At 49.9% G+C, this 18,001-nt stretch overlaps 1 protein-coding gene across 2 annotated transcripts in view; it reads left to right on the top strand.

Annotated features, from left to right (window-relative positions):
- Positions 1 to 18,001, top strand: part of SPOCK1 (SPARC (osteonectin), cwcv and kazal like domains proteoglycan 1) — a 466,123-nt gene that overhangs the window by 288,612 nt on the left and 159,510 nt on the right. The window lies entirely within an intron of this gene.

The following is an 18,001-nucleotide window of genomic DNA, read 5'->3' as shown; positions in this document are numbered from 1 at the left end:
TTAGGAGCAGCAGCCAGGCAGGCATGGAAGCAGGAGGAGAGCGCGCAGGCCCCGGAAGTGCCAGCCTGGCAGGTTGTCCGCTGGGGTGAGCAAAGGCACAGTGTGGCAGGAGCCATAGGCAGAGGCGCCCTTGGGAGGGAGGGGGGATGTGGTCAGGGGCCCAAGGGGGCCAAGCACCGAGCCAGGGGAGGACTCCATGGTGGCTTTGGAGCGAGTGGCCTCGAGGTCACTGGTCTCCCGGTCAGAAGAGATTTTGTGGTGGGAGATGATAGACAAGGAAGCCCAAGGAGGGCCCAGGCCACGGCACCAGTAGGAACAGAACAGGCACAGAGGGGGCCTCGTTCCCTTCCTGGTCCCTCCCCAGACTGGGTACCTGGGGGTTCTGAGACAGGGAAAAGGATGCAGAGAACCTGTGGCTCACAGACCAGGATCTCGTTGGCCCTGCATGGCTCAGATTAGCCCTTGTTAAAGGCTGATGCAGCAAATCACCTTCCTGAAGTTCCTACTAACTGGCCCATCCTCCAACCCCATGCCCTCTGCCCCTTTCCCAATGTAGGCAGGGCCAGGGGCAAGTTCCCTGGGTGACCCTGTCCAGTTTACCCAGGGCCTTGAAGATGTTTTCTTGGAGTGAATCAAGTCCTTGACCACAGGTGCAGTCCAAGCAGATGGTTGACGCAAGAGCATTAGCTGTTATGTAGCTATTCCCACCCGGAGGAGCCGGGGGAGGGGAGGCTGGTGACAGCATTCTGCCCAGCCTGCCAGGCCTCTGTGTGAACACCAATATCACTGCTCCACAGACTCCCTCGAGAAGATCGGTCCTTCCGCTGGTCCACTCAGTGCCGTCTGCTCTGCCGGGTGCTGGAGATAACAGTGGTCAGCAGGATGGAAAGCCCACCCGCAGAGTAAGCACAGCAGGGTTAAGTTCCCTGAAGGGAATGTGCAGCTTAGGGTGAGGAGAACAGACGGGACGGGGTGGTCAGAGTGGCCTCTGAGTGGAAGACCTTGGAGATGAGACTTGGGGGGTGAGGGCGAGTCGGCCTGAGACGGTCCCGAGCAACAGGGCCATGAGAGGAGCAGCGACCCCCAGGCCTTCCGGAGAGACGGGTCTTGGGATCCCCTCAGAAGTGAAGGGGCCATTGAGGGTGAAGGCGAGGAGGGCGGGGAGGGGTGCAGAGGGGCCTGGGGAGACTGCTGCCGACACACCTCTGCCCGATTCTCGCGAGGAAGTCCGCTGTCTTGACGGCATTTGCCTTCCACGGTCATGCCCTGAACAGGGAGCTGGGTGTTGATGTGGCTGCCCTGGTGTTCTCTGCACGGGGCTGTGAAGGGCAAGAAGCCTCTCGTTTGATTTCATGGCTTACGGATTTATGTGTTGATTTTTATTTGAAGCCCTGCAGAGCTCCCGCCAGCAGCTCCGAGAGGGGCTCTCACCTTCTCCCAAACTGACGGGGCTGCGGGCCACGCTGGGCGGCAGATGCCAGGGCCTGAAGGGACGCCTGGGGGCTTGGAAAGGTGGCAGCTTGCCTGGGCCAAGAGTAACCTGTGAGGGGCCAAGGGGGAGGGGCCTTCCGTGTCTGGGCGCCAGCATCAGTGGAGCCGCGCGGCTCACACGCTCCCGCACCAGGCTTTTGCCCGCCTCAGCGGCCTCCTCTGGCTCTGGCTATCTGAGTCATATCTGCTTATGAGCCTATTTTGTTAGCCTCCTAAACACAGCTGTGTACCCTTGGGAGAAAGCTGTGCCCCAGACACTCACTGAAGAATGCGCACTTACTTTTCTTAGAATTAAAGAAGCAAAGCTCTGTTTTAAAACTGATACAGTTTGGTCAGTCCTAGCCTTTCTGTTGGTGGTCACTGGACCAAATCCTAAGGCCACACTGCTGTCGCACGGTAATGGCGACGATCGTAGTAGCATACAAGCATTGGATAGGCGTCAGGTGTCAGCCAGTGTGCTGAGTGGATTGTCTTCCCTGGGGCAGATCCTGTTCCTAGCTCAGTGTTGCTAGTAAGCACCGCTAAAGCACAGAGAGGGCTTAGGGACCTTCTCAAAGTCACCCAGCTGAGAAATGGTGGAGCGGCGCGGTCTGACTCTCCGCCTTTGTGCCTTCCAGTCTGCGGGTGAGGACGGGGGTCTGCATAGCCGGCAAGAGCTAGATATTGGACTCAAACGCCAGTCCTTTAAGTTATTCTTTTGACTTAGAATTGAGGCTCTCTCAGCCTTTCCTGAGCTCCCTGAAGGCCCTCCACGTTCTTTGGGTCCCTCAAGTCCCAGAGCGGAAGCTCTTAGGTCCCATTCCCAACCAGTGCCACAGAGTCCCCTGGAGAATGACCAAGTGCAGAATGGTGGGCTTTGTGCCAAAATTCTGACTTCAGGAGTTGAGGTGCAGGAATCTGTGCTGTGCGGCTGGGTCTGAGAAAACCCCAGACGCTTACACTGGGAATAATGGTTTGCAGGCCACGACGTCTTATGTGTCCCTTTCCTGACTTTTCCCCACCGTTCCTCCCTGTGCAACCCCGTGCAGGCCGCTGTCTCGCTGAGTGCAGACTTCCACACCCACTCACTCCCCTGGCCAGATGCTCAGGAACTGGGTATTGTTCCTCTTGTTATCCACAATCTCTGCCCCATAGTGAGTACTCCAGAAAGGTCCGTGGGATTAAGAAGGGATTGAAAGGATACGTTTATATCTAATGAAATCTGGGTTGATGTAGTTCCCAGTGGTTCTCCACTAAACTGCTCATGTTCTTCACTAAGTCTCCATGAGAATGGAAGACCTGGGCCTGGAAGGTGTTTGGCCAGAGTCCAGGGCACCTGGGTCCAGAGAGTAGGACGTCTGGAGGGTAGGAGCTTAGCTTGATGGCGCTGGCTGGCTGGAGACCTGGCCAGCTCTTGGCTGAGCCCCTGCAGCAGGCTGGTACCCCCTTGCCAGGCAGTGTGATGGGTCAGGCCATTGCTGGCCTCAGGGACTTCACATTCGGGTGGGAAAGACCCAGGAAGAAAAATGTTGGTGCAGAGATGAGGTGTGAACAGGGAGGGCATTCCGATGAGGGCTCTGAAGTCCAGACTGGAGGGTAGGGCGACTCAGACTATGTCTCTGTGACCTCCAGCAAGTCACCCTCTCTGGTGTCCCTCATTATAGGACAGGGGTTGTAATAGTGCTGTCATATACATGCAGTAAATGCTGACAGATATTTGTTGAATGACTGGGAGCTGAGTCACTGTTCAGGAAGAGCTTCCCAGAGAAGGGGATGTCTGAATTACATTTGGAAGAACAAATGAAATTTGGCCTGGGGAAGAAGGGTGCTTCAGGAGGCAAGAACCACAAGCACGAAGATGTGCATGGGTGTGTGGAATGTGAGGGAAGCTGTAGGCAGCTCATTTTTCCATAGACATTAAGGTTAGGTGGTGGGGCGCCACAGGTGGTGAGGGCTGGAGGTATCCCCAGTGAGCATTTGAAACTTTGTTTCAGAATTGAATGTATCTATTGGAAGGTGTTATGCAAAGAAGGGCCCAATTGAGCCCCTGCTTTAAGATGGTCTGTGTACAGGAAGAGCCGCGGAAAGTCTTCGTGTGTGTGGTTAAGCTGTGGGTCTCCTCCCGTGAGGCCACTGGTGCAACATTACTTGCAGATTTTTGTCCTCGTGTCCCTATTCTAGCCAACACTGGAGGCTCAGTGGATGAACAGCACAGGATCTGGAGCGCTCAGGGTCTGACCTGTCCTGTGATCTCCTGGGGGATGAAAGGGAATCATCCAAGCAGATCCTCATCAGATGTCCCAGGCAGGCATCTGCCCAGCCCGATTTAGATTATCATATATTATCCTCAGCTCAGAGAATCTGTGGTAGTGGTAAGATTAACTCACACTTCGCATTTGCCCTGGGAGTTTACACAGCAGCAAGCCTGTTTGTCAGCGAATGCTCCAAAGTTCCCAGCCTCGGTGGAGACCATGCTTCCAGTTCTGTTTAATCTCAATGTTTCATTCAAATGCAGCAAAAGAGAGGTATAAAGCTGATGCAAGCCAGAAGCCTCCAGGATTGGGAGGCTAGGGTGGGGCCCCTCCCTGTCTTATCCTATGATTGCGTCTGTCATTCTCTGAACCCAGATCAGAATTTTCATTCCTGAGGCTGGAATTTGAGTGAGCCCCATTGTGTGGGCAGAACCACAGACCCCTGTTGATGGTGATCCTAGCCCATCTTGATCCCCATAGCTGATGGGGTGAAGGACCCTAAAGCAGATCCTTTGTGTCACCCCTCCCCACACACTGACACCACTGATGATGGAATGATGTCCAAAGTCACTAACACTGTGTTTATGGTCTTCCTGCTGGGGTTCCAGACTAGAACGCCTTCACACACATCCATTCCAGAACATTCTGCTCACATCTTCAATTTCTTCTCCTTCACGTGTTTACTCATGCTGCTTCTATTCAGAATGCCTCATTTCTGCCTGCTGGGCACCACATGTTTTCTTCAGCTGGTTTCTCCAGCAAGCCTTTCTGTTTCTGCTGGGTGGCCCCCGGGTTCCCCACTTGGTCGTTTGTAAGGTTGGCACTCTGAGGTGGAAGCCCTTTGAGCTTATGCTCCTGAGGTCACCTTCTCTTCTCCCAGTGCCCAGCCCAAGGCCTCACATGTATGTAAGCTGGATTCTATTCTGAGCCAAACCCGACCAAGCCATCCACTTGATCACATGTTACTTCAATTTTTTGCTTTAAGGACCAGGAGAGTGAGCAGCTCATTCACAGACTTTGTGTTCTGCATTATCCCAGTGCCTCAACTCTGAGCTTGTCTATCTTGAGACTGTGCCTGTTAGAGGGTGGGAATGAGGAAAGCCAAGGGGGAGCCACTGGCTCGCCCAGTTTTCTTTCAGCCAAACCATGGGTCTGTTGTGTGACGGGGGAAGTCTTGGCTGTAGCTGAAGGTGTCCGTGGGGCGGCCAAGGGAGTGGCACCCGGAGTCAGACAGCCCGTGGAGCAGGGACTGGGAGCCCTGAGGGCCCTACAGCAGCAGAAGTAAATCCCACTGGCTTCAGGCTTAGGAAGCTGGTGATTTCTTTGGGTTTGATGTTCTCCTATGAATGAGGACCGTGATGTATAACAGTCTTTGGGGAATGAGATGCGCTCGTCAGGGAAGGTGCCTGGTACCTCGGAATCCAATCTCTTCCTCTCCCACTTGGCTTTTACTGAAACTGGCTTGGGGCAGGCTTATAAGCATAATCATTACAAAGGTGATATAAATTAATAGGTGTATCATACACTTGCGTCTTTCTTGCTTGTTTTGCAAAGTATGTTATGCTCAACTTGGTAAGTGCCCACACGTGCTGGGTGCCTCAAGTTCCAGGCCAGCTGTGCAGGAGGATGGTAGGTGGAGGTGAAACTGGAGCTCTCGTTCAGCCACTCATTGGCTGTGTGACCTTGGGCAAGTGACTTAACCTTTCTGATTCTTAGTTTCTTCACTGGAAAATTGCAGTACTGATCCATTATGTTGTGGCCTTCTTCTGAGGATGAAAGGAGACAGTTCCTATCAAGCTCTGGTGCCTGGAATCTAATGAGGGTGTTGTCCATGTTAATGAGGTGCCTTGTAGGAGGGAGGTGGGGCCTTAGGCCTTAAGAAGTCACATGGCCCAAGGGGAAAGATGGTTTTACCTATGATTAATTCTCATAAAAGCCCTATGAATTAGAACCAGTCCTATAAATCCTTCCTTCTTAGCAAAGTCAGCAGCCTGCCCCAGCTCTTGGATCTGGCAGGTGGCTGCACTGGGGCGTGAAGCTTGCACTCCTGCTGCCCAGTCTGAGGGGGGAAGTTTTATTGGTCTCTGCTGGGGAAAGAGCAGGACAGCCAATCTGTTAGTACTCAGCAGGACTTAGTCTGCTACTAGGAGGAATTTGGGGTTGTAAAAGTGGTTAGAAAAATAGGTGTCCTAAGGAGGTAGCCCTCCCTCCAGACTGGAATGGTTCCCAGGCCTCCAGGATACCCCAGCAAAGCAGAGAGGAGGCAGGATGACCCCCGTGGGCCTGCTAGCCTTGGGAGCTGCACTGTGCCCTGTGTGACAACATAAATGTGTAGTTTAACTAATTGGTGGCATTAAGTCCTATTAAGGGAGAGCAAATGGCTATGCCTTTTCTGAGACAAAATCAGAGCTTAAATCAGACGTTAGCACACAACTCGGAGCTGGGGCCTTTTGTTTTTAGATCAAATGAGGAAAAGGGAAATGAGGTCTTGTTTTTTCACTGGGGGTAGATAGAAAGCTGGTCCCTCTAATATTCATAACCCATTACAGGTGTGGTGCTTAGCAGACTGGGAGTGGACTCTGCCTTCTCTGTACTGTCCCATTTTTGTAATTAAAATCTATTTTTGAAGTTGGAGGAAAAATACTACTAGAGTTTAAATAGCCTGAATGGCCTTATAAATGCTCCATAGCTAGTCACTGATTAACTGGCTTGGAAATGGAAGTCATCATTCACTCCCCACTATGTCATCATCTTTCTGCACACCTACTCGTCTGGGCCACCTGCTGTGCCAGGCCCTGGGGATACAGAGGGGCATTTAGTCCTTTATTAAGGTTATACTGAGCTCCCATCATGTTCCAGGCGCTTTCCTAGGTGCAGAGGATATAGTGGTTTACACAACGGAAAAGAACCCTGCTCTCGTGGGTGCGCATTCTGGGAGAGAGAAAAGGAGAATAAAATAGTGCTCAGTACTACAGAGAAAAGGCAGGGTGATATGACAGAGGCAGCTTCCTGGGAAAGGCTGGGCTAGGAAGGTCCTCAGGGGACAGGCGGAGCGTGAGTGACAGGAAGGAGCCGACTCTGCGGTGATCCAGGGAGGAGGCCTCTAGGGCTGCAACGGGCTTCCTGCAGAGGGTCAGAAGGCAGGAAGGCCATTGCTTCAGGACCAGAGGGAGAGAGGGGCCCAAGAAGTAGTCAGGGTCCAAGCTGTGCAGGATTCTGCAGGCCCTGGGAGAAGCTTTCCAAGCCACTGGAGAGATTTCAAGCCGCAGAGGGCTTCCGCGGGTTCATATTTCTGAATGGAGGCACAGTCATCGAGGCCCAGGGAAGTAGAGGGAGTCTGTTTAGGAGGCCGCGGCAGGTGACCAGAGGTGACAGGGATGGAGAGAAGAGGCCGCGGATGTAGGAGGCGAGGGCGAGGGAGGACTCCTGGGGGCTCCTGAGTGTCTGGCCTTAGGGCCCAGGGGTGGGGCTGCCATCTGCTGAGCTAGAAAAGACTGACAAACATCTGCTGAATCAAGAATGTCGCTTTCAAGCGTTGAGTGTGAGCTCCCTGCCTGCCTGAGTGGACATGTCCCTTGGGCAGTTGGTCACTGTGTTGAGAATTCAGGAGAGGTCAGTCTCAGAGACATGGAAGCCCACCCAGAGCACTAAAATACTGCTCATTTCACCTCCAGTCAGCTTCTTTTGGGCCACTTGCTGCCATTCAGAACTGACCCCTATGTCTGCTGAGGTGGGAATCTGGATGCAGAGACACTGGTCAGTGTTAGGCCAGCCTGCAGGTGGGTCCGTGGGGGTCTAGGTCTGAGCAAATTATGCTCCTGGTTTCTGTCCCACACTGAGGGCACAGGCCTGTGCTCTCAGGGGATGGGACGCTGGTGGGCTGATACTAGACTCCACCATTCCCCAAACTCCATAGGGAAAGGACCTTGGGCTTCTGAATCTAATTCCTCCTCTGCTATTCAGTTACACAAAACGTCAAATCCCTTTACCTTCCCAAGCCTTGGTCTCCTTAAATGTGAGGTGTTTCAAGACAGTCTCCTTATGGGAAATTGTAGGGATGGCTTGTGATCAGGTACCTGGCACATCACAGGCATCAATGGGCTTGATGAACAGGATGGTGCCTCTTTCACCCCCTAAGAAGTGGTACCCGTGTGACTAAGAATTGGAACAGCTGAGAAATTCTTCCGCTTGTTCCCCAGACATGTGTTTCGCATGTGCTCAGCACAGGAGATTGACATCCACACAGACAGACGGATTCCCGTTTTTGGGGAGCTGACGTTCTAGCAGGGGAATCAACAGGAAACAGTCAAACAGACTGTTCTGAGCCAATTTCCGAGAGGTTTCATGCGAGGCGGCCGGATGGTGTGGAGGCTGCGGGGGTGTCCCTGGCTGCGGACAGGGCAGGGAGATGGGCTGACCATCCCGAGGGCTGGGGATGAAATGGCCCTGAGATCCGTGTCTCCAAAGCTGCTGTCTGCGCTCTGCTCACCTCCCGGGGTGCAGAGGTGATCTCCAAAAGTGAGCCACAGTGCAGGCATGTTACCCTCTCAGCCTGTGGCTTGGAGGTCCTTCCGTTTCCTTGGCCTGATGGCCACACCTTTTCTTGCCTGTACCGGCTCCTCTCAGGCCAGGAGGCCGCGGGGCTCACTGGGCCTTCTGCTTTCTGCAGGCCTGAAGGCTCTTTGACTGGCCCCCTTCCCCCGTCCCCCCCCCCACGTGCTGCATCAGAGATGCCTGCTCCTTCCCGCTCTCTTTTCTGTCTGCTGGCTGACACTCAAAAGACCCTTTGAAGTGAATGCTTGGGGCTCCCCATTCCCTTATCTTTGAGTCTGACAGCATTTTTGGGCAAGATATTTTTTAATGTGTATTCATGTGAGAGCGAGTTTTAAATTCTATTTTATAAGCTCTCCACTTCCATTCCCTTCCTCCCCATCGTCCCCTCTTCTGAAGGATATTTACCTCATATCTGCTTTTCTCCCGCCCTCTTTGTCATTCCCTCTTGAGTCCCCCACTCCTCCCTGGTTCTCTCCTGTCCTTACATTCTCCCCAAACTGGACACCCTGAGCTCCTCAGCCCAGCGCCGCTCAGGGCTGTTTTCCCAGTGAAGGGGCCTTGGGACTCCCCCCAACCTCAGATTCCTTTGAAGATGCCTTTGGTAATGTGGAGACAGTCCCTGGCACACCTGTGCCACAGGACCCCTGCTCTGCCCACCGGCTGAAGTTGCCCTGATTTCAAAGAAAGCAAATGTTGTCTTTAACTCCACATGGTGGGTTTTCTCTGGGAAAAATTTCTGCAGATACTAGGAAAATGCACACCCAGTAATCAGTTTTTGAGGGGCAGACACTGCTGTCTGAGGCCTTTCACCTTTCACTTACCTTCTTGCTCTGAGCACGCTGTGCCCAGCCTTCTGTTAATCCATCCCTCTAGTCCCTGGGGGTTTCCTCCTTTCCGTAAGTTTCAGTTCCAGGCTTTGGGGGCCACTGAAAAATCTCTGGCGAAGGAGGACTCGATTTGAACTCCCAGAGAAGGAAAGCAAAGGGAATGTGCTTGTGCCCTTTATGTTGTGAGACCTGGCGTCCACCCCTCTGCCCACCCCCGGCCACCACCCCCTCCCCCACAGGAATGCCCTGGAATGCCCTGTAGGGGAATGACACAGGAAGGAGGTGTGGGTCTGTAGGCTTTTGTTGGCATTGCACCAACTACTGATGCACTGGATTAACCACACGCTGGTTATGGGCTTCGCCTGCCATTTATTGGCATCATTTTTCTTTGCTGTCCACACTAGCCTTCATCCTGTCCTGCTCCCCATGGCTGAATTGTATCGATGAGAACATCATTTTGGGTTATTGCCTTTTCTGATTAAGGAATCCTCTTTCTGAGAACTTAGCAGGTGATGGGTTCTCACAGTCAATATTAGTTATTGATGAAAAACATTTATACATGCATATGAGAGTATCTGTACATATGTACACACACACACACACACACACGATTGTGGTGAGGGAGGTTTTGGCAGTCTCTGGGAAGCCCGTCTGTATTCTGTGCTTTTCAGTTACAACCTTTCAAGTCCGTTTGCCAGAGTCTAAGGGTCCCTGGGGACCTGCAAGGATCCTCACAGTTTCTGGGGCACCGTCCCCGCCCTACTCGTCAGCACGTCGACTGTCAGGGAGGCCTCGGGCTCCTCCTCCAGTGGTTTCAGGAGGCCTAAGGAGGGCCCTTCCTCTGCACCTGTTCAGGATGACCTTGATGGCAAATGCCTAAGAGAATTGAGGACAGACTGGCCATTTGTGTGATTAAGAAACAGGGTGTTCTTCCCGTAAGACTAGTAAAACTTCATTGTGGGATTTGCTAGTGCTTCTCATTTAGGAGCTTATAAAACAAGATGGGTTGGTGATTTTAGTGGTTGTTGCCTTAGATTAATTCAGTCATTAGGAAGATTGGGTAAAAATTTCACACTGTCAACATGCATCTGGGGCAGATACCCAGGCCCAGAAGCCTCTTTCTATAGCATTAGAGTCAGCGTTCATGTAGTCAAAAATAGATGTGGGCACTACAAGCCTCCTGCCTTTACAACTATTGCAGATACATTTTAATTTTATTGTGAGTTGTAAGCAAATTATGTGTTTTCCCCAAAGTAGTCCCTGCTTATTGCTGCTCATAAACAAACGTGTGTGCAAGCGTGTGTGTAGGGTCGATCTGCATGCGCAGACCTAAATCACGCTCATCCAAACGGATGGCCACGGAGACGCTGGTAAGGCTGGAGGAGATGGTTTGGGAGCTTTTTCGAACACAGTCTGTATGCCACGTACCCTGCAAAGCACTTTGTATGGATTGCCTGCTTTATTATTTGACAACTCTGTGCAGTAGCTGTAATTGTTTTTCCTCTTCAAAGATAAAGAAATTGAGGTCAGGAAAAGTTAAGTAATTTGTCCAAGGTCACACAACTAGTAAATGGAAAGCTGGGATGGGAACCTGGAGCCTGAGCTCCTAACCACTATGCTGTGCTGACTGACGATGATGCTTAATGGAACAGCCTAGCAATTTCTACTGGTGACGACCATGCTATGACAGTGTCAATCTTCTGTACCCTTCCTGGCACAGCCGTACTCCATCCCGGGCAGCTTCCATGGGAATTGCAGAGGCTAAACATTTGCATTTATAAAGATGCTATTTTTGACTTGTAATCATATACTCTAGTTATACCATGATTTTACTCAAAGGCCTGGTTTTCCCCTGCCTAGCCAACCTCTTAGTGCTTTTATTGTTCCCTCTGGTCCTTTGGCCATGTGTTACCCTCCCCACGATTTCCCCATGTCACATACTGCCCGTTTCTGAGAGCCCGCCTCTGCTGCCCCCATTTCTATACCCTTCCTTCGTGCCTGGCACAGAGCATAATGACTCTCTCTTCGTACTTCTCATTCCCATATTAATTTGTCGTTTTCCTCTCTTGTGACGTCTGGAACCCTTGTTTCTATAATCCTTAAAGCTCTTTGAGGGCAGGGACTCACTGGATTGTTGGGGTGAGCACATACATTGCAGTGCCCACATGAGTAAGAAGGCAGTGGTGGCCTTGTCCCTGGCAAGGTGCCATTCCTTAAGGGCTGCCTTCTCCTCTGGCCACATGGTCCCCCTTCTCCCTTCACTTATTCCTATGGACATGTGCTGGACCCCGCATTTCTGTCTCTGTCATTCATTAGAGGTCAGTGGGGCTGGTAAAGGGTTGGCCTTCTCTGATACCAATTTCCCCTGTTGTATTTCTTCCCCATCTAATACCAACTTGTACATGCTTGAAACTGCCAGGGAACCAGCTTTGGAACAGAACCTCTGATCAAGGCCAGTGCTCCATTTTGCAGTGGGGGCTGTCACTCACTTTCTGGAATGAACCTTTTCACATCTGCCCTCTTATGCAGATGCCTGAGTCAGACATAAGAGGATGGACAAGCCCAGGCACCAGGACGTGATGTCCATGTGTCAGGACCACTAACTGCAAAGGACAGCGAGGACACGGTTCAAAGGAAAGTGATAGATTGGATTGTGGAGTTGGAAATTAGGGCATGTATGAAAAATAATTAGGAATTGTAGCCTTAGGAAAAGAACCCTGCAGGGAGACCTAGTAATTGTCTTGAAGCGTATGAAAGCCAATTACACCACTGAGTTAGGTCAGCCCATCGCTTCCCTGTGGAGAGGAGAGAAGTATGTTTAAACTCGAAGAGGAAGGGTTTCCACTAAATGCAGGATTATAACCTGCTGGCATGTGTTGTGCAAGTGCTCAAATCAAAACCGGAGGTGGTGTCCCCTTTCAGGAGGGAAAGCTTAGGCAGAAACTGGAGGCTGGCTCGGTACGGCTCAAGTTTCCCCCAGGACTTGGTCGCTGGATTTGATCATGAACAATGCCACCATGTGTGCTGAGAGCGATAATTCAGTGAGTGCCTCGGTGCTTAGGTTACAAGCAGAAGCTCTTGACTCTTAGGATCAGTTCAGATTTTAGCTTTGCCTTTTACCAACTGTCTAAGTTAGAGCCAGTTACTTATCTCCTTTGGGCCTCTATCCCCCTTACTATAAAATGACAGCAGTCACACTTGGTAGCATTGCTGTGAGGATTAAATGGTAACAGGTACATGCAGAACCCAGTAACTATGTAACACATACATTTTCTGAGGTACGGGGTAGCTTGATATTTATGACAAGGAATGTCCAGCCTTTAACCTAAAGGGATTGGAATCTTGGTTAAGGAGATGTGATAAATGCAGAGATACATGTCCAATGAGCAGAGCCAGGCTAGAATTTTTCAGATCCCTAAGCTCTGTTTCCATCTGCAATTCAAAATAAAAACAAGGCTAAATTATAAATAAATGCAAAAATAAAATAATTTGTATAGTAATAAAATATTATAAAATAAATGCAAAAAATTATAAAGAAAAAACTGTATCAATACAGTTGTGATATTTACCATGATTCTAGTCTGCAGCTTGGTGGTGGTTAGCTTTTCTTTTTGAAATACCAGTCTTAGAAAAAATATTTTTGGTGTCCTCAGGCCATGCTCAGCTGCTGGTTGGATAATCCGGCCTCGTGATGAGATGGCGTAGCACCCAGATCACAGTTCCATTCTCTCTCTCTCAGTAGCGGCTCTTGATCAGGCAGCATCTTGGTTGCAAAAAAACAGAAGCCAACTCTATTGGTTCAAGAAAGCCTAAGAATCACGTGGTTTGTTAGAGGAATGGCAGGAGGTCAAGGGGATCGGGCAGAAACTGAGGGACCTGCTGAAGGTCAGGCACTGGACACAGTCCAGTCTGGGTGCTCCCGCCTTGGCTGTGGTGGATTTGACCTTCGGATTTTCTTTCAGTCCCTTCCCAAAGACCCCCAAAGAGGGATGGGGCTGGGCTCAGGTCACCTGCCTGCCGACAGCTGTATTAGGACTCGGGAAAGGGGTGTCTGGTCCCTTTACCAGGGGGCGAGAGGCAAGCATCAGTGGAAAGCACATCTCCACTAACACCAGGCCCTGGGGAGAATGGGTGTCAGGAGGAAGGTGGTTAAATATGGGACAGAAAGAAGAAAACAGGTATCCACAGCGCCTTTCCCACCAGGCCCCGCGTCACTGTGTGACAGTCACTCACGTGCTTAGCTGGTTGGCAGTCTCTGTCATTCTCCGGTTCAAGTGTTTTCTTGTCTCTGCAGGGAGCCTTTAGGTTCCATGAGGGCAGGGACCCCAGTTCATAAGCTTGACATCCCCCTGGCGTGGCACTCAGTAAATGTCTGGCAGTCTGGTGATCACCGCATCTTTGGATACTGAAGTGCATTCTCCTCTATCAGCAGGGACAGGTGGTGACTGGGCATCCTGGGGTAAGGGGTGTGTATTAGACACTGGGGAGCGTGTTGTTAAGACTAGGAACAGACCCTTTGCTTCAAAAAATTGGCGAATGCATCTCTATGATTGCCAGCTGAGTTCTAGCATTGTGTACTGTAAGCCTGGGTCTCTGGTGGAAAGGCTGAAAAATAAAATAAACTTGTTTCCTCAGCTGCTTTATTAAATAATGCACAGATGACAGCGCATGAAATATTGATGCACAGAGGGCTCGTCCTCCTGCAAGGGAGAGGGGCCTCTGGATAATTGGTTTTTCTACATGGCAAGTGAGATAGCTTAGAAATACTGTTCCCATTTCCCTCACCATATCAAGCCCTATCTATTAATGGAGGGGATGGAACCCAGTGAGCCCTGTTTCCCAAGTCCTCATTATCCTGCCCTCACAGCGGCATCAAGAATAATGGAAGGTACAGGGGAAGAACTGACATTTTCATATAAACGAGCTTGCAGGATTGAGCACTTCCCAGGGGTTAAGTTTGAGGGCTATTCTGACCATCATTTTAGAAATTGTTGGGGGAATATTTTGTTTTGGGTTTTGGTTTTACCCATCTGGAAAATTTAGACCTGTGGGTTGCTGCTGCAGTTGAGGGCTGCATTACATGGTGGTGAGGGTATAAGTGCCATCATCATTGAATGCCTCGAGAAGACTTTTTTATAGAAGTGAAGTGTGAAAATATGCCATTCAAAGGCCGGATGCTCAGGCCCATTCACTGGCCAGGGAGGCAGATTGTCCTCGGTGAGTTAGCACGTGAGACACACATGGTGCACAGAAGCAGCTGTTCTGAGACTCTTAATGGGATTTTAAGTTGCAGTAACCTCTATAATTGGGGGCACGCAGATAACATATGTTTATTAGAAAGGCTTGGTTGTCATGTTGTCGCCTCAGATATGAATGACAGTTGCAACTCTAGCCTGAGTTTCTCTTTGTAGGAATCGTTAGCCTGAGAGTTCAGCAGGTCAAGGAATGCTGCTAAGTGCCTACTGGGTGCCAGCCCAGGGTTGTCCTCCTGTCCTCGTTTTTTAAGTTTTTGTCATTTGCAATTTTTTATGACCGCTATTTTTGTCCAAGAATAACTAAAAGCTGTCTTGATGTAAATACAGACATCTCTCAGATGCTTAAAACTGATGGGTAGATATTCCTCTACTTAGCAAGCACTGCCAGTGTACCCCTGTGAGCTAGATTCCATGTCACAGAGTTGCCCACCCTTTTGTGTGGTGGTTTCCAGGACAATGCTTCTCAGTTAAGTTCAGTAAACTTTTATTGGGTGCCTGCCCTGTAGCAGGCACAGTGGAGGTCAGTGGGAGCACAGAGGTTAGTGAAATTCATTCTCTGCCCCGGAAGAGCTCATGATGGGGAGAAAGATAAACAAAAATGGTAAATATATGACCGTGTGGCTTCTCAGGCATGTGGGGTTGAATGTGGGCCATGGGAGGCTGTTCTGAGACAAGAATAAACTCAGAGAGGGGCCCGTGCAGGAGAACAGCTGAGTGTTGGAGCACAGCTGGGTTGTGTCCGGGTAGTGGTACCCATGGGGTTCAAGGTGCAGCGAGGGTCCTGCTCTCATCTGAGTTCCCTTGCAGGTTCCTCTTCTTCATAGGATACGTCACCTGCTCAGTCCCTGGAACACAATGTTTGCATTCCAGCTGTGGGGGCACCTAGTTCGCTGTGCATTGGTGAGGAGATGGTGGGTGAGGGCTTTGTAGCCACAGGAGGGTCTGAATCAGACTTACTGCTCTGCACTTAGGGAACCTGAGTTGCTCGGAGCTTCAGGTTCCTGGTCTCTAAAATGGGAGCACAACAGCACCTGTGTGTCTCAGTGCAGGCTACCATGATGAAATACCATGGCTTGGGAGGATGAACAGAGATGTGTTTGCTCACAGTTCTGGAGGCTGGGAGTCTCAAATCAGAGTGCCGGCATGGTCGGGTTCTGGTGAAGGCCCTCTTCCTGGCTCTCAGACGCCGCCTTCTGACTCTGTCCTCATGTGACCTCTTCTCCGTGCACACAGAGTGAGTGAGTGGGTGAGTTCTCTGGCATCTCTCCTTATAAGGGCACTAATCCCATTGCGAGTCCCCCCACTCTCCTGACCTCATCCAACTCTAATTACGTCCCAAAGGCCCACCTCCAAATGCCATCATACTGGGTGCTCAGGCTTCAACATATAAATTTGGAAGGGGACACAGTACAGTCCGTAGCAGCACCTACTTCATCTGGTTACTGTTAGGTAGTGTTTGCAGAGAGCCATGCCCAGTGCCTGGCATGAGGTAAGTATTCCCGGTTAACTTCCAGAATTTTTCCCTATAAAACTGCAAGTTCCTGAAGGCCAGTGACAGGAGAGAAAGAACAGTAATTTGGATTTAGAGCATAGATTTGAACCTTGGCCCAGCCGTGTCCTACCTGCATGCCCCAGAGTAATGCCCAAGCCCCTGTGCATCTGAATAAAGATTTTCTGATCAGTGAGTAAATCTTATTTCCCAGACTTCTGGTGAGGTGTGATGAGACAACGCGTGTGAAAGTGCCCATGTTCCCTGATAAAGAGCAGGTGTTCTCTGGACGTTGGCTGCATGAGATCGCCACACATTTACCCTTGAAGTGCTCACGGAGCTGGCGGAGTTGGTCACTTGCGGTCCTCACAGCCATGTTGGCCTGACTCTGCTGCGCTTTCTCTGGGCCCAGGAGACCCAGTGGGTGTGAACCTGGGCAGATTCTGGATATCTGCATGAGATTCTTGACAGGGATGTTAAAAAAAAAAGTAAACTTAATCTGGTAGAGAAGTCATGACTTAGATCCAGTATTCACATAGAAATTTGGGTTGTTTTGAAAGGTAGCTTGGCCCCATTAACAAATTGTAGTCTACTGGTGAGAACTTACGGGGCAGCTAGAAATCTGTCTTGCCTGATGGTGTTCACAAGTGCAAACGAATACTTCATATAGGAAGTATTTCATGCTCCCCGCTTTTCAGAGTTTAACAGTATAGGAACATATACATTTCAAACAAGGTGATCCTCATGCCAGGGTGTCTTTTTGCCTTGTGGATAAAACACACGAGCTTGAAATACATGGTCTACTGCAAAGTTAAATTTTCTGAGAAGGCATATGGAGCAGAAGGAAATACAATATATTTTAATGAAGATGGTTGTTTGGTATAATACCTTATGCATAAACTATAGGATTGCCGTTTGGGCCGTGGTAGAGGAACAGGGAAAGGGGAGTTGCACATTGGCAGGAACTGGCCACCGTGCTGACTGCTGGGTCTTAGCTCTGAAAGCTTAGGTCCTGATGTGGGCCAGCCTCATCATGAAGAACTCAGGTCTTGGAGGCAGACAAACCCAGATGTGAGTCCCCCTAGCTATGTGACCCCGGACTAGGTATTTTACCTCATTGAACCCACGTTTCTGCATCTATAAATTGGGGTAATGGTACCTACCTCACAGGGTTGTCATGAGGATTTAATGAGACAGTTTGTAATGTGCATAGCATAGCGTCCTGTACATATATCTGTGTCCCGGAAACATTGGCCATTATTATTACTACTGTTGCTTTACCTAGTCATGCACTTCTAGGTAATTACTAGATAATACAATAATAGTTAATGACCTATGGAAGTTTTAGAGCCTGAAGCAAAATGTTGCCTCATCCTAAAACATCCTTTTTAAAGGAACTTAGGGAGTTTGATGTTTTAAAGGCTTTTGAGCCATGGAGGGGCTATTAGGCAACCAGGCTTACCTAAAATAGCTATTTATCTTTGAACTTAGCCTTTCTGCATTTTCCTGGGGCCATGCCTGCCACTGTTGCCCCTCCTACCGGAAAGTAAGTCAAAGTGCAGCCAGCACTTCGTCCTTGCCATCTCGGCTGTGTTTCTAGCACCTGCACCTGCACCTGGCGTATATACAGGCAGACCCAGGAGATATTGCAGGCTTGGTTCCAGAGCACCGCAGTAAAGCACATACGTGAGTTGAACGAATTGTTTGGTTTCCCAGTGCATGTAAAAGCCATGTACACTACATTGTAGTTTATTAAGTGTGTGATAGAATTATGCCTAAAAAACAATGTACTGCCTTAATTAAAAAGAACTTTATTGCTAAAAAATGCTAACCAGCATCTGAGCTTTCAGTGGCTCATAATCACTGAAACAAATATAATCACCGTAACAAATATAATAAGAGTGAAAGAGCTTAAACTATTGCTAGAATTACCAAAATGCGGCATAGGGCACAGAGTGAGCAAATGTCATTGGAAACAATGGCACTGGTCGACTTGCTTGGCACAGAGTTGCTGCAAACATTCACTTGGTAAAAGATGCAGTATCTGTGAAGTGCAATAAAGCAAAATGCAGTAAAACAAGGTATGCTCGTGTATTTGTTGTTGAATGCGTGTATTTCCTTCCAAGCTTCAGATTGTATATCTGGTTCACTCCA

The sequence above is a fragment of the Manis javanica genome, chromosome 14, assembly GCF_040802235.1.
Source record: "Manis javanica isolate MJ-LG chromosome 14, MJ_LKY, whole genome shotgun sequence".
Taxonomy (NCBI): domain Eukaryota; kingdom Metazoa; phylum Chordata; class Mammalia; order Pholidota; family Manidae; genus Manis; species Manis javanica.
This window is presented reverse-complemented; position numbering and strand designations above follow the sequence as displayed.